A 13,551-nucleotide genomic window follows, 5' to 3' on the forward strand; every position below is an offset into this window, starting at 1 on the left:
TGGCTGACATTGTGAAACCCCATCTCTACTAAAAATGGAAAAATTAGCTGAGCTTGGTGGCATACACCTGTAATCCCAGCTAACTGGGAAGCTGAACACAAGAATCACTTGAACCCAGGAGGCAGAGTTTGCAGTGAGCTGAGATTGCATCACTGCCCTCCAACCTGAGTGACAGAGTGAGACTCTCTCAAAAACAAAAAAGAAAACCAAAAAACCCACAACACTCCCAAGAAGGAAAAGCCCAGGATCAGATGACTTCACTGAAGAATTTTACCAAACATTTGAAGAATAATCAACAACAATCCTGCTCCAACTTTTATTTTAAAAATTTAAATAGAAGGAACACATCCAAGCTCATTTTATGGGGCCAGTATTATTACCCTGATTCCAAAGATAGGTAAAGACAACATAAGAAAACTAAAGACCAGTATCCCGGATGAATATTAATGCAACAACCCTTAACAAAATACTAGCAAACTGAATTCAATAGCTTATTAAAAGGATAATGTACCATGACCAAAGGGTGTAATTATTTCTAGAATACACTATGGTTCAATATACGATAATCAATAAATGTAATATAACTCATTAATGGAATGAAGGATAAAAACACATGATTATCTCAATTGATGCAAAAAAAAAAAAAAAACCCATTTGGCAAGATTGACACCTTTTCATGATAAAAACACTCATCAAACTAGGAATAAAGGAAACTACCTCAATATAACAAAGGCCAGATATGAAAATTTCATCATTAATATCCTATTCAAGGGTGGAAGACTGAAAGCTTTTCCTCTAAGATCAAGAAGAAGACAAGGATGCTTGCTCTTGTCACTTCCATTCAACACAGTATTGGAAGTTTTAGCAGTGCAATTAAAAATAAATAAAAGAAGTAATAAAAGGTTGGGCTTGGTGGCTCATACCCATAGTTTCAGCTACTTGGGAGGCTGAGATGGGAAGATTCCTTGAGCTCAGGAATTCAAGGCCCCAGTGAGCTATGATCATGCCACTACATTCCAGCCTGGGCAACAGAGTAAGACCCTGTCTCAAAAAAAAAGTTGGATTCTTATCTTATCCCTTATACAAAAATTAACTAAAAATGGATTCAAAACCTAAATGTAATACCTAAACCTATAAAATTCCTAGGAGAAAACACAGGGAAACTGTGTTATGGCATTGGGGTTGGTAATGATTTCTCTGATATGAAATCATTTTGACATCCAAAGCACAAGCAACAAAAGCAAAACAAATAAGAATACATCAGACTTAAAGATTTTTGTTCATTAAAAGACACAATCAAGGCTGGGCACAGTGGCTTACTCCTGTAATCCCAGAATTTGGGGATGCTGACGCAAGAGGATCCCATGAGCCCAGGAGTTCGAGTTTGCAGTGAAACATGATTGTGCCACTGGACTCCAGCCTGGGAAACAGAGTGAGAACTTGGTCAAAAAAGAAAAAAAGACACAACAGAAGGAAAAGACAACCTATGGAGTGTGAGAAAATATTTGCAAAACGTATATGTCTGATAAGGTGCTAATATCTAAAATATATAAAGAACTTCCACAATTTAACAATGATAACATTAAATAACCCAATTAACAAATGGGTAAAATTTCTCTAAAGATCATATACAAATGGACAATAAGCACATGAAAAGATGCTTAATAATAATTGTCAGAGAAATGCAAATTAAAACACAATGTGATATCACCTCACACTCTTTAGGATGGCTACTATAAGAAAAACAGAAAATAACAGATGTTGGCAGGGATGTGGAAAAGGTGAAACCCTTGTGCATTGTTAGTATGGCTGTAAAATGGTGCTTTGGAAAACAGTATAGTTGTTACTAAAACAAATAAAAATAGAACTATTGTGTGATGCAGCAAACCCACTTCTGTGTATATATCCAAAAGAATTGAAAACAGAGGCTGGGCATGGTGGCTTATGCCTGTAATCCTAGCACTTTGGGAGGCTGAGGCAGGCATACACGAGGTCAGGAGATTGAGACCATCCTGGCTAACACGGTGAAACACCGACTCTATTAAAAATACAAAAAATTAGCCGGGTGTGGTGGCATACATCTATAGTCCCAGCTACTTGGGAGGCTGAGGCAGGAGAATTGCTTGAACCTGGGAGGCAGAGTTTGCAGTGAAAGCAGAGTCTCAAAGACATTTACACACCCACCCAGATTCACAGCATCATAATTCATCATACTTAATAATAAGTATGACCACTACCTCAGGTTCTTCAAGCCAAAAGGTTGAAAGAACCCAAATGTCCATTGACACATGAATGAATAAACAAAATGTGGAATATACATACAATGGAACATGATGCCTTAACAAAGAAGGAAATTCTGACAGATGTTACGACATGGATGAACCTTGAGTATATTACGCTAAGTGAAATAAGCCAGTCACAAAAGAACAAATACTGCATGATTCCACCTACATGAGGTATCTAAAGTACTCAAATTCAGGCCGGTACAGTGGCTCACACCTGTAATCCCAGCATTTTGGGAGGCCAAGGCAGTTGAATCACCTGAGGTCAGGAGTTTGAGAACAACCTAACCAACACGGGGAAACCCTGTCTCTACTAAAAGTACAAAAATTAGTCAGGTATGGTGGCAGACACCTGTAATCCCAGCTATCCAGGAGGTTCAGGTGGGAGAATTGTTTGAACCTGAGAGGCAAAGATTGCAGTGAGCCGAAATTGCACCACTACACCCAAGCCTGGGCGACAGAGTGAGACTTTCTCTCAAAAGAAAGAGGAAGGGAAGGGGAGGGGAGGGGAGGGGAGGGGAGGGGAAAGGAGGGGAGAGGAAGAGAGAAAAAGAGAAAGCGAAAGAGAGAGAGAAAAAGAAAAAGGAAAGAAGGAAAAATTAATTCATACAGGCAGAAAGGAGAATGATGGTTTGCAGGGCAGGGGTTGGGGGAGAGGGAACAAAATGGAAGCTGTTATTTAATATATATAAAGGTTTAGATTTACAAGATGAAGAGGTTCTGGAGATGTGTTTCACAATGACGTGTGTATATGTATCCCTATCAGACAGTACCCTTAAAAATTGTCAAGATAATACATTTTAGGAATTTTTAAATTCACAATCAAAATTTCTGTAAATAAGTGAGTAAATAAATAAAGAAAACTGACCACACCAAGTGTTGACATGGACATGGAAGAACTAGAACCCTCGGACACTGCCAGTGGGAATGTACAATAGTACAACCACTTTGGTAAACACTTTGTTAGTTTCCTAAAAGCTAAACATGTATCTCCCATTCCACACTAGGTATTTAACCAGGAGAAATTAAGGCATATGTCTGTATAAACTTGTACAAGGATGTTCATAGTAACTTTATGGGTAATAGTCAAAATCTAGAAACAACCCAAATGTACATCAACAGTGTCAAAAGACAACATTATAACATATTTATAGATCTAAATGGCTTTCATTCATGATTTATGAATCAGAGCAGTCTTCAGTCCATGAAATAGAATGAGAGCTCCACTGAGCAACAGTGGTGGGGGTTACATGGTAAGAACAAGAAAACAAAAAAGAAAAAAAAACTAATCTATTTTTGGTAAGAATTAAAGCAGAGGGGATTTCCTTATTATGCTGGCTCAGCTAGACTGGAATCTCCTGTTTTCAGGAAAACTGGTTTGTTTTGGGATCTATCTGTTTCCTTAAAGTTTCAGCTTGATTATGTAGCATTCAGCATGAGTGACTCCATTTTGCTTTGATCTGGTCTGTTGGAGTCTAGTTCAGGAGCTCAATCCAAATTAATGGCCTCCATGATTTTTGTTTAACAAAAGTGAATAAAGAAATTGTGTATATCCATACAATAAAATATTACTCACGAAATAAGTATACTTTTTACATAAAATTTATTGAGTTTTTATTACATACAAAGCACTCTGCCAAATGCTTTAAACATGTGATCACAACAACTCAATGAGGTAGGAATAACTAGCCTTATTACACAGGTGGTGAGGCTGAGTTTTGGAGAAGTTTAGTAACAAACACAAGGTTATACAGCTAACCTGTGTCAAAATCAGAGTTTAAACTAAGGTCTAGAGTAATGGCAAAAATAGGAGTGTTTAATCCCTACACCATATTTCCTGAATCTGAAGAGGAACTGTGTACACTCCTGATGATAGTAGACATCCTACGCACTCCTGATGATAGGCTGATGATAGTAAACATCTCTGTTGATGAATTTCTTAGAAAACAAAGCTCTGATAGTTCACCAGCCATATTATCTGCCACTATAGTGCAATGTTACACACAGTAATGGCCTCACTTTTTAGTGAGGGACAAAAAGAATGACAGGTTATGACAGCTTAAAGCAAACCAAGCTTTTCATGCTGTGCAGGTGACCTCTTTTGCTTTCATGATTACCTGAAGAATCTACTGAAGACAGAAATAAAACCAGCTTCAATTTTGGTAACCCTGTATGTGTTACTGAACTTCTCCAAAACTCAGCTTCACCACCTGTATAATAAGGCTAGTTATGCCTACTTGAGTTGCTGTGATCACGTGTTTAAGGCATTTGGTAGAGCGCTTGTACATAATAAAAACTCGATAAATTATATGGAAAAGTGTACTCATTTGTGAGTAATATTTCCTTGTACAGATATACACAATTTGTTTATTCACTTTTGTTAAAAATTGTGGAGGCCATTACTTTGAACTGAGCCCCTGAACTTGTCCAAATTGATCATTTGACCCCTCTGCATGTTGCCTTTAGAAAAAGGCAAATAGAAAAACTACATTAGGTTCCCTGGTTTGGGGATAAGAATTGTGATGGAAGCTACACAGTGGAACGTAAGAGATTGAATTGTGATTTCTCAAAATCCATATGCTGAAGTCCTACCCCCAGCTCCTCAGAATGTGACCTTATTTGGAAATGGGGTTGTTACAGATGTGATCAGTTAAGATAAAGTCTATAGGGTGGAACCCCAATCCAATATGACTGATAAATTTATAAAAAGAGGAAATATGAATACAGAGATTCACATGTAGAAATTGCCAGTGAAGCCTGGAGTGATGCTGCCAGAAGCTAAGGAACTACAAGAAGCCAGGAGAGACACCTGGAACACACACTTCTCCAGTGGCCTCAGAGGGAGCATGGAGCCGCCAATGTCTTGATTTGACACTTGAAGCCTCCAGAACTGCAAGACCATACATTTCTGGTGTTTAAGCCACTCAGTAGGGAGTACTTTGTAATAGCAGCCCTGGGAAACTTACGCAAGATGGGAGGGGAATTCTGCTTTCTTGTTTTGTTTTTTTCTCCATTACGATACACAAATGCAAGTGCTCTTCTGCAACTTGTTTTTTTTTTGTTGTTGTTTAACTTAAGGATACAAAGATATAATACTTCCCCATGCTGCTTAAGGCCTACTTTGGGACATAAAACAGATCAACTGGGAGGTCATGGCTTGAATCTGGGCTCTGTCACTTTATTCCGTAGTTCCAGGTAAGTTACTCAGCTTCCCCAAATGTCAGTTCCTTTATCTATAATATGGAGATAATAATATCACCTACCAGTGTTATTGAATAGTTTGAGATAGTGTGGGTAAATAAATAGTGTGTGCTCACAAAATGCAGCCATATCACAAAGAAACTGCAATTTAAGGCAGAATGTTCTAGAGAGGAACAGAAGTAAACCAGAGGCTCAGGGAGCTCAGTGGGAAGAGATTTCACATATGCCTGGAAACCTGGGTGAAAGTGATGGCGTTTGGGGAGAGAGATCCAAGATGGCTGATGATTAGCAGCTTGGGCACGTACCTCCCAGTGAAAGCGCAAAGAACGAGAGGACGCCACACTTTCAGACGAATATTAGTTGCTCACGGACCAGGAGATTCCCAGTGGAGGAGCTCCACGGGTCGCCAGGGCGACTCTTGTGGCCGGCGTGGCGGTTTTGCTGGTGCCTTAGCACGCCAGTTCTTGGTGCAGAGTCCGGAGATTCCCGGGCAGAAAAGCACCATCAATCTTAACACCACTGTTTTGGCCAGCTCAGTGGATTGCTCAGATTTCGGTGCAGGGAATCAACAAGTTGGACGTCAGAGACCCAGTTAGAAAGTAAGTAATTATAAAGATGACAGACGGACAAATATATAATGAAGGGAAGAAACCAGCGTAAAAAGGTAGAGAATACTCAAAATCAGAATGCCTCTCCCTCTACAGGGGATTGCAATTCCTCATCAGTAACGGAACAAGGCTTAATAGATTACACGTGTGTTCCAATAACAGAAGCAGGCTTCAAAACGTGGGTGATAAGAAACTTCTGTGAATTAAAAGAACTTGTTCTAACCCAATGCAAAGAAACTAAGAACCTTGAAAAAAGGTTTGACGAAATGTTAACGAGAATGGACAATTTAGAGAAGAATATAAGTGAATTGATGGAGCTGAAAAACACAACACGAGAACTTCGTGAAGCATGCACAAGTTTAAACAGTCGAATTGATCAAGCAAAAGGAAGGATATCAGAAGTCGAGGACCAGCTCAGTGAAATGAAACGAGAAGACAAGAATGCAGAAAAAAGGATGAAAAGGAATGAGCAAAGTCTCCAGGAAATATGGGACTATGTGAAAAGGCCTAATTTACATTTGATAGGTGTACCTGAATGTGATGAAGAGAATGAATCCAAGTTGGAAAATACTCTTCAGGATATCATTCAGGAAAACTTTCCCAACCTGGCAAGGCAGGGTAATATTCAACTCCAGGTAATACAGAGAACACCACAAAGATATTCTTCAAGAAGACCAACCCCAAGGCACATAATCGCCAGATTTATTAGGGTTGAAATGAAGGAGAAAATACTAAGGGCAGTCAGAGAGAAAGGTCAGGTTACCCATAAAGGGAAACCTATCAGACTTACAGCAGATCTCTCAGCAGAAACACTACAAGCCAGAAAAGAGTGGGGACCAATATTTAACATCCTTAAAGAAAAGAACTTTCAACCCAGAATTTCCTATCCAGCCAAACTAAGCTTTATGAGCGAAGGAAAAATTAAATCTTTTGCGAACAAACAAGTACTTAGAGAGTTCATCACCACCAGGCCTGCTTTACAAGAGCTTCTGAAAGAAGCACTATACATATAAAGGAACAACCAATATCAGCCTTTCCAAAAATATAACAAAAAGCAAAGAACTTTAACACAATAAAAAATTTACATCAACTAACGGGCAAAACAGCCAGCTAGCATCAAACGCTGGTATTAAACTTATATATATTTTAATTGGATAAAAAGCCAAAACCCATCGGTATGCTGCATCCGGGCCCATCTTACATGCAACAATACACAAAGATTCAGAGAGAAGGAGGAAGATTCACCAATCAAACAGAGAGTAAAAATAAACTAATAAACAAAAAGCAGGAGATGCAATTCTCGCCTCTGATAAAGTAGACTTTAAAGCAACAAAGATCAAAAGAGGCGAGGAATGACATTACATAATGGCAAAAGGATCAATGCAACAAGAAGAGCTAATGATTCTATAGATCAACGAGATAGAAAATTAACAAGGATATTCAGAACTTGAACTCAGACCTGGAACAAGTAAACTTAATAAACATTTATAGAACTCTCCACTTCAAATACACAAAACATACATTACCACCTCACACCTATTCCAAAGGTGACTATATAATTGGAAGTAAATCACTCCTCAGTAATCGCATACCATTTCATAGGTTTAAATTAAATATTGGTTGGCTGTTTGTTTGTTATCTTCTTCCCTTATTCCTTCCTGACTACATCATTAAGTATAATTATTGGTATAAAAGAGGTTTTCAATACCCATTACTAAATTGCATTCTAGCCTGGGCAAGAAAGCAATACTCCCATTCTCTCTCCCTCTTTCTTTTCCTTCTCCCTCCTCCCCATTCTCTCTCTCTCTTTCTCTTCCTTTTTCCTCCTTCCTATTCTCTCTCTCTTTCTCTTTAAAAAAAAAAAAAAAGAAAAGAAAGTGATGGCGTTTGGGTTGGTCCTTAAGTAATTGCAAATAGAGTCAGTGAGAAGGACTGAAAGAAACAGCATGAATGAAGGCAGCATGTCTCCCAAACACAGGGCACATTCCACAAGTAGTGTGGCTTAGGCTGGAGTATTGGATATGAATTTCAGCTTAACTATCTTCCTTAAAAAGCTCCCTTGATGATGCTGGTTTAGTTTCAGCCCTCCTCCCCATCCCTCTCCAGCACATCACTGTACTTGTTTCCTTCTTAACATGTATTATGCCCTGCTCTGTCGCCTGCCGCCGCTGGTTCACTGCACCGTGAAGACAGATTCCAGGTGCCGGGAACTCGCGCCTCCAATCCCAGATGCTATGTCCAGCAAAGGCTCCGTGGTTTTGGCCCACAGTGGCGGCCTGGACACCTCCTGCAACCTCGTGTGGCTGAAGGAACAAGGCTATGACGTCATTGCCTACCCGGCCAACATTGGCCAGAAGGAAGACGTCGAGGAGGCAAGGAAGAAGGCACTGAAGCTTGGGGCCAAAAAGGTGTTCACTGAGGATGTCAGCAGGGAGTTTAAGGAGGCGTTCATCTGGCCGGCCATCCAGTCTAGCACAATGTATGAGGACCGCTACCTCCTGGGCACCTGTCTCACCACCAGGCCCTGCATTGCCCACAGACAAGTGGAAATCGCCCAGCGGGAGGGGGCCAAGTATGTGTCCCATGACACCAAGGGAAAAGGGAACAATCGGATCTGGTTTGAGCTCACCTAATACTTGCTGGTCCCCCAGATAAAGGTTATTGCTTCCTGGAGGATGCCCCAGTCTTACAACTGATTCAAGGGCTGCAATGACCTGATGGAATATGCAAAGCAATACGGGATTCCAATCCCCTCCGGGAACCTGTGGAGCATGGACGAGAACCTCATGGACATCAGCTACGAGGCTGGAATCCCGGAGAACCCCAGGAACCAAGTGCCTCCAGGTCTCTACACGAAGACCCAGGACCCGGTCAAAGCCCCCAACATGCCTGACATTCTTGAGATCAAGTTCAAAAAAGGGGTCCCTGTGAAGGTGACCAACGTCAAGGATGGCACCACCCACCAGACCTCCTTGGAGCTCTTCACATACCTGAACGAAGTTGCAGACAAGCACGGCGTGGGCCATGTTGACATCGTGGAGGACCGCTTGATTGGAATTAAGTTCCGAGGTATCTACAAGACCCCAGCAGGCACCATCATTTACCACGTTCTCTTAGACATTGAAGCCTTCACCATGGACCGGGAAATCAAACGAGGCCTGGGCTTGAAGTTTGCTGAGCTGGTCTATACCGGTTCCTGGCACAGCCCGGAATGTGAATATGTTCGCCACTGCATCGCCAAGTCCCAGGAGCAAGTGGAAGGGAAAGTGCAGGTGTCTGTCTTGAAGGGCCAGGTGTACATCCTCAGCCGGGAGTCGGCACTTTCTACAACTAGAAGCTGGTAAGCACCAACGTTCAGGGTGATTATGAGCCAATCGACGCCACCAGGTTCATCAACATCAATTCCCTCAGGCTGAAGGAATATCATCCTCTCCAGAACAAGGTCACTGCCAAATAGATGCCTGTACAATGAGCAGCTGGAGCCTCCTCAATTTGCAGCGCCCCCAAGTACAGGTGCTAATTGTTGTGATAATTCGTAATTGTGACTTGTTCTCTCCAGCTGGCAGCGTGGTGGGGCTGCCAGGCCCCAGCTTTATTTTCTGGTTCCCCCCCCGCCCAAAGCCTGAAAATGTCATCATCAAAGGGAAGGGTGGGGGCCAGCTGTGGTGGGGAGCTATAAAATGATTAAAAGATAAAAGAACAAAAAACAAAAAACAAAACAAACAAACACGTATCATATGTGGAGTCCTAATTAGGGAGGTGGGGTTGGGCTGGCGAACCTACGGAAAGCAAAAGGAGAAGGCAGATAAACTAGGAGTCTGCCTTTCTTCACGGTGCAGGACACATAGCCCTCCTGTGCAAATAACTCACGATCTTCTTGCACCTAGCCACGCTTGGCTGATAGAAAAAGTCAAGTTGGCTCACTGCAACCCTGGCATTGTCAGTACTGCACAAAACCGTCTTCAGCACACAGCACAAACACCATTCTATAAAATCCCTGGGAAGCCTTTGTCTCTTTGCAATCGGTTCCTTTTTGCTGACCTGTCCACTGCACCCTTGCAACGTATTTTCATGCTTTCTCTAATAAATCTGCTTTTCTTTACCTACAACTGTCTTGGTAAATTCTTACCACCATGCCACCAGCCCCAAATAGTCGCTAATTACCAGTGACATCACAAACTGTAATTCTCCTGTTTTTCTTCCTGTTTACTTGGCTATTGTCTCTTTCCCCTATTAGACAAGGGCAGGGACTAGTGCTTTTATTCAGAGTTGTCCCAGCATTTAACACAGGAGATGCTCAACAAATATTGAGCAAGGAAAGAAAGAAGGAAGAAAAGGAGAGGAGTGGGAAGTAGGAGAAGGAAGGAGGAAACCGCCCGGAGCAGTAAGGAGTACCATCAAATCCGTTGAAGTTCTGGCTTGGAACTAGAGGATGGAGGGGCTCTTGGAAGGGCTATTAAAAATCCCAGCTCAGGCTTCTGAATCAGAATTCCTAAGGGAATGATTTGATAGTCTGCATATACAACCGCCACCCCAGGTGAGTCAGCTTCAGGCAAATTTGGGAAATGCTATATAGACCAGCGGTATGTGTCATCTGGGAATCCATTAGAGAAAAAACTCAGGCTCACTTCTCAACCTTTTGAATCAGAGTCTGCATTTTAGCAAGGTCCCTCGGAGATTGAAATGTACTGAGAATTACAATCCTGACTCTTACCATAATGTCATTAGATGCCACCCACTGCTTTGCTTCTTCCAGGCTTGAGTGATTTAGGGTAAATGTGTTTTGAAATAATGGGAATCCTTGAGCCGAAATCAGGGATATAAATATTCCTACTCTATTTGGTGCCTATAGATAGATCTCGGCTTCAGCCATGAGACTTCCTTAAAATTGCAACACACAAAGAGTCTTTTAACTAGCAGTTATTCTGGGACATTCGAGTTTGAAGCCAAAAATGATCTCCCACCCAAGAAAGGAACTTGAAAGACTCATACCAGTAACATAAATCACCACAACTAGAAAAAAAAAAGACTACACAGAGCACATACACACACAAATAAACTCAGAGAAATAATGTCTCCATTCAGGAAAATACTGAAATCTGTTTGTGGGGAAATCTTTAGGATAATGACAGAGGACTAAAGGAATAGGAACAAACTCAAATCCTTTAATGAATCATGGAATCTGTAAATTGGTATCAGATGTTCTCTAGTCAAAGCGCTACAGAGAGCCCAAGCAATACTCCAAATTCTTCCAAATAAGGTAGCCCCAGCTACTGCTCTTAAACACGATTTTGCTCCACCTGATTGCCTGTTTGGTTTAGAATGAACCAATTGTTTTTAGAATTAAAGTGCATTTCTACATGTAAGATTAGAAGGATTGTAAGGAAGGCTTCTTTAAACACACACACATTTATTTACCGAGTCAGATTTTCCAGTGTATCGTTTAGAGAAAATGGTAACATAAATCCAAGAAAAGAAGCTGTCTTTGGTTTCATTTGGTGGTCAGGGAGCAAGGGGGATTTGTTTTCCTGTTGTAGCGTAGCAACTTGATTTCAGTGTTGTTCCTCTGTTGTATGTGCAAAGGAAGATACCAAATATCTCACAAGAGAATTTTCCAGAAGGTGCAGAGATGGTCTTTAGCCAGCCTGTAGCCCTCTGACATATATTCAAAAAGAAATTAAGAAGAGTGTTCAAAGCAGAAACTTAAAAGAGTTAATAGTATAGAACTTTAGACTCACAGAAAGAACTCTTAATGGAACATTAATTGGGACATTTACTGGTGTGACAATATATCCATCTCCTCTGCCCCAGGGGGGGTGGGGGTGCTGCCTGGGATGGAGTTAGCTCCCTTAAGCCAGTTAACTCACATGATGAGCAGCTGCCTTCCTTTACCCCAGTGTGCCAACAAACATAGTTCTCTGTGTGTGACAAGCTGTGAAAAGATTAGGAAGCACTGGTGTGACTCACACTCATACTGTGGACTTCGAGTATGAGTGAATAGATTGATGATTTTAGGTGGCACATAGGCATGATATTAAAAACATTGAATTTCTTAGTGAGATCATTTCCCATTCACTTGTCTTTCAATCCATTGGAACAGAGAAAGAGAAATGATCAGTGTGTTATCATAGCTTCAACTATTAATTTCTCGTTTAACAAAGTGAAACTAGATCATAGGTATGCTTTTGCTATTTAGAACTGAATACATTGGTTTTTTTGTTTGTTTGTTTGTTTGTTTGTTTGTTTTTGTTTTTGAGACAAAGTCTCGCTCTGTCACCAGGCTGGAGTACAGTGGCACGATCTCGGCTCACTGTAAACTCCATCTCCCTTTCAAGTGATTCTCCTGCCTCAGCCTCCCGAGTAGCTGGGGCTACAGGTGCACACTACCATGCCCAGCTAATTTTTGTATTTTTAGTAGAGACGGGGTTTCACTATGTTGGCCAGGATGATCTTGATCTCCTGACCTTTTGATCCGCCCCCCTCGGCCTCCCAAAGTGTTGGGATTACAGGCGTGAGCCACCACGCACGGCCAATTTATTGTTTTATTTATTTATTTTTGGTCATTGGTACTTGTTTTTCATTTATAGTAGTAATTTAAAGTTTCATCTTAAAATAACTTATTTAGACATAAAAGGGAGCTGATGCAAAGAAAATATTCAACTAAAAGTGGTACAACTTGTATCTTTACCATATGGCAAAAATTGTGAAGCTCATATTCCAATAACTGAAGTTCCAAAAACATCATCCACTGAGTTGCTTGAATCCACTCTGCAGTATCTCTCATAAGTCACTTAAAACCCTTCTAGACAGAGCAGATATATTATTTGCATAATTTATTCCATTTTAGGAAAGGTTAAATTGTTACAAGTTTAACACTTTTAGTTGAAATCTGTTTTCAGGATCTTCCTATTATTAATTCCAATTTATCACCTTGGAGCCCAGTTGAACAAATCTAATCACTCTCTACACTGAAAATCTCTTACATATTAGAAAATAACTATGTTTAGTATCCACCTCCGCACCATTAACATTTTTTGTGTCCTGGGACACATACACACTAGACCCCCTTTCATCAAGCCAAACAGCCTTCAATTTCTCCCCTTCTGACACAGTTCTGATCATACACCCTGGCCATTCTTTTCTGGGCTTGTTCTAATTTATCAATGTCTCTCTTAAACCATGTGAATCAATTAAAACTATTTTGGTTGCATGTGGCAGAAAACCTAATTTAAGCTAGCTTGTATAATTTAAATCTCCAGAGTAAGATTAATTGAAGGCATGATTTGACACAGAGACTCACAGAAGACCCCCAGAATCAAGATTTACTGTCTCTGTTGTCTCCCAGCTCCATTTTCTTCTAAGGGTCTATATTTAGGCAGGCATTTCATTCAGCATAACAAGATGGTTAAAGAAGTCCAGTCTTACCTTCCTACAACCTCGAGTCACATACAGGACAATGG

At 40.8% G+C, this 13,551-nt stretch overlaps 1 pseudogene; it reads left to right on the forward strand.

Moving 5' to 3' along the window:
* The first annotated feature begins 8,325 nt into the window (after positions 1–8,325).
* LOC105732358 (argininosuccinate synthase-like) lies at positions 8,326–9,548 on the forward strand (annotated as a pseudogene).
* Positions 9,549–13,551: the final 4,003 nt, after the last annotated feature.

The sequence above is a fragment of the Aotus nancymaae genome, unplaced genomic scaffold (assembly GCF_030222135.1).
Source record: "Aotus nancymaae isolate 86718 unplaced genomic scaffold, 86718_ANA_hifiasm-v0.15.2.pri h1tg000040l, whole genome shotgun sequence".
NCBI lineage: Eukaryota > Metazoa > Chordata > Mammalia > Primates > Aotidae > Aotus > Aotus nancymaae.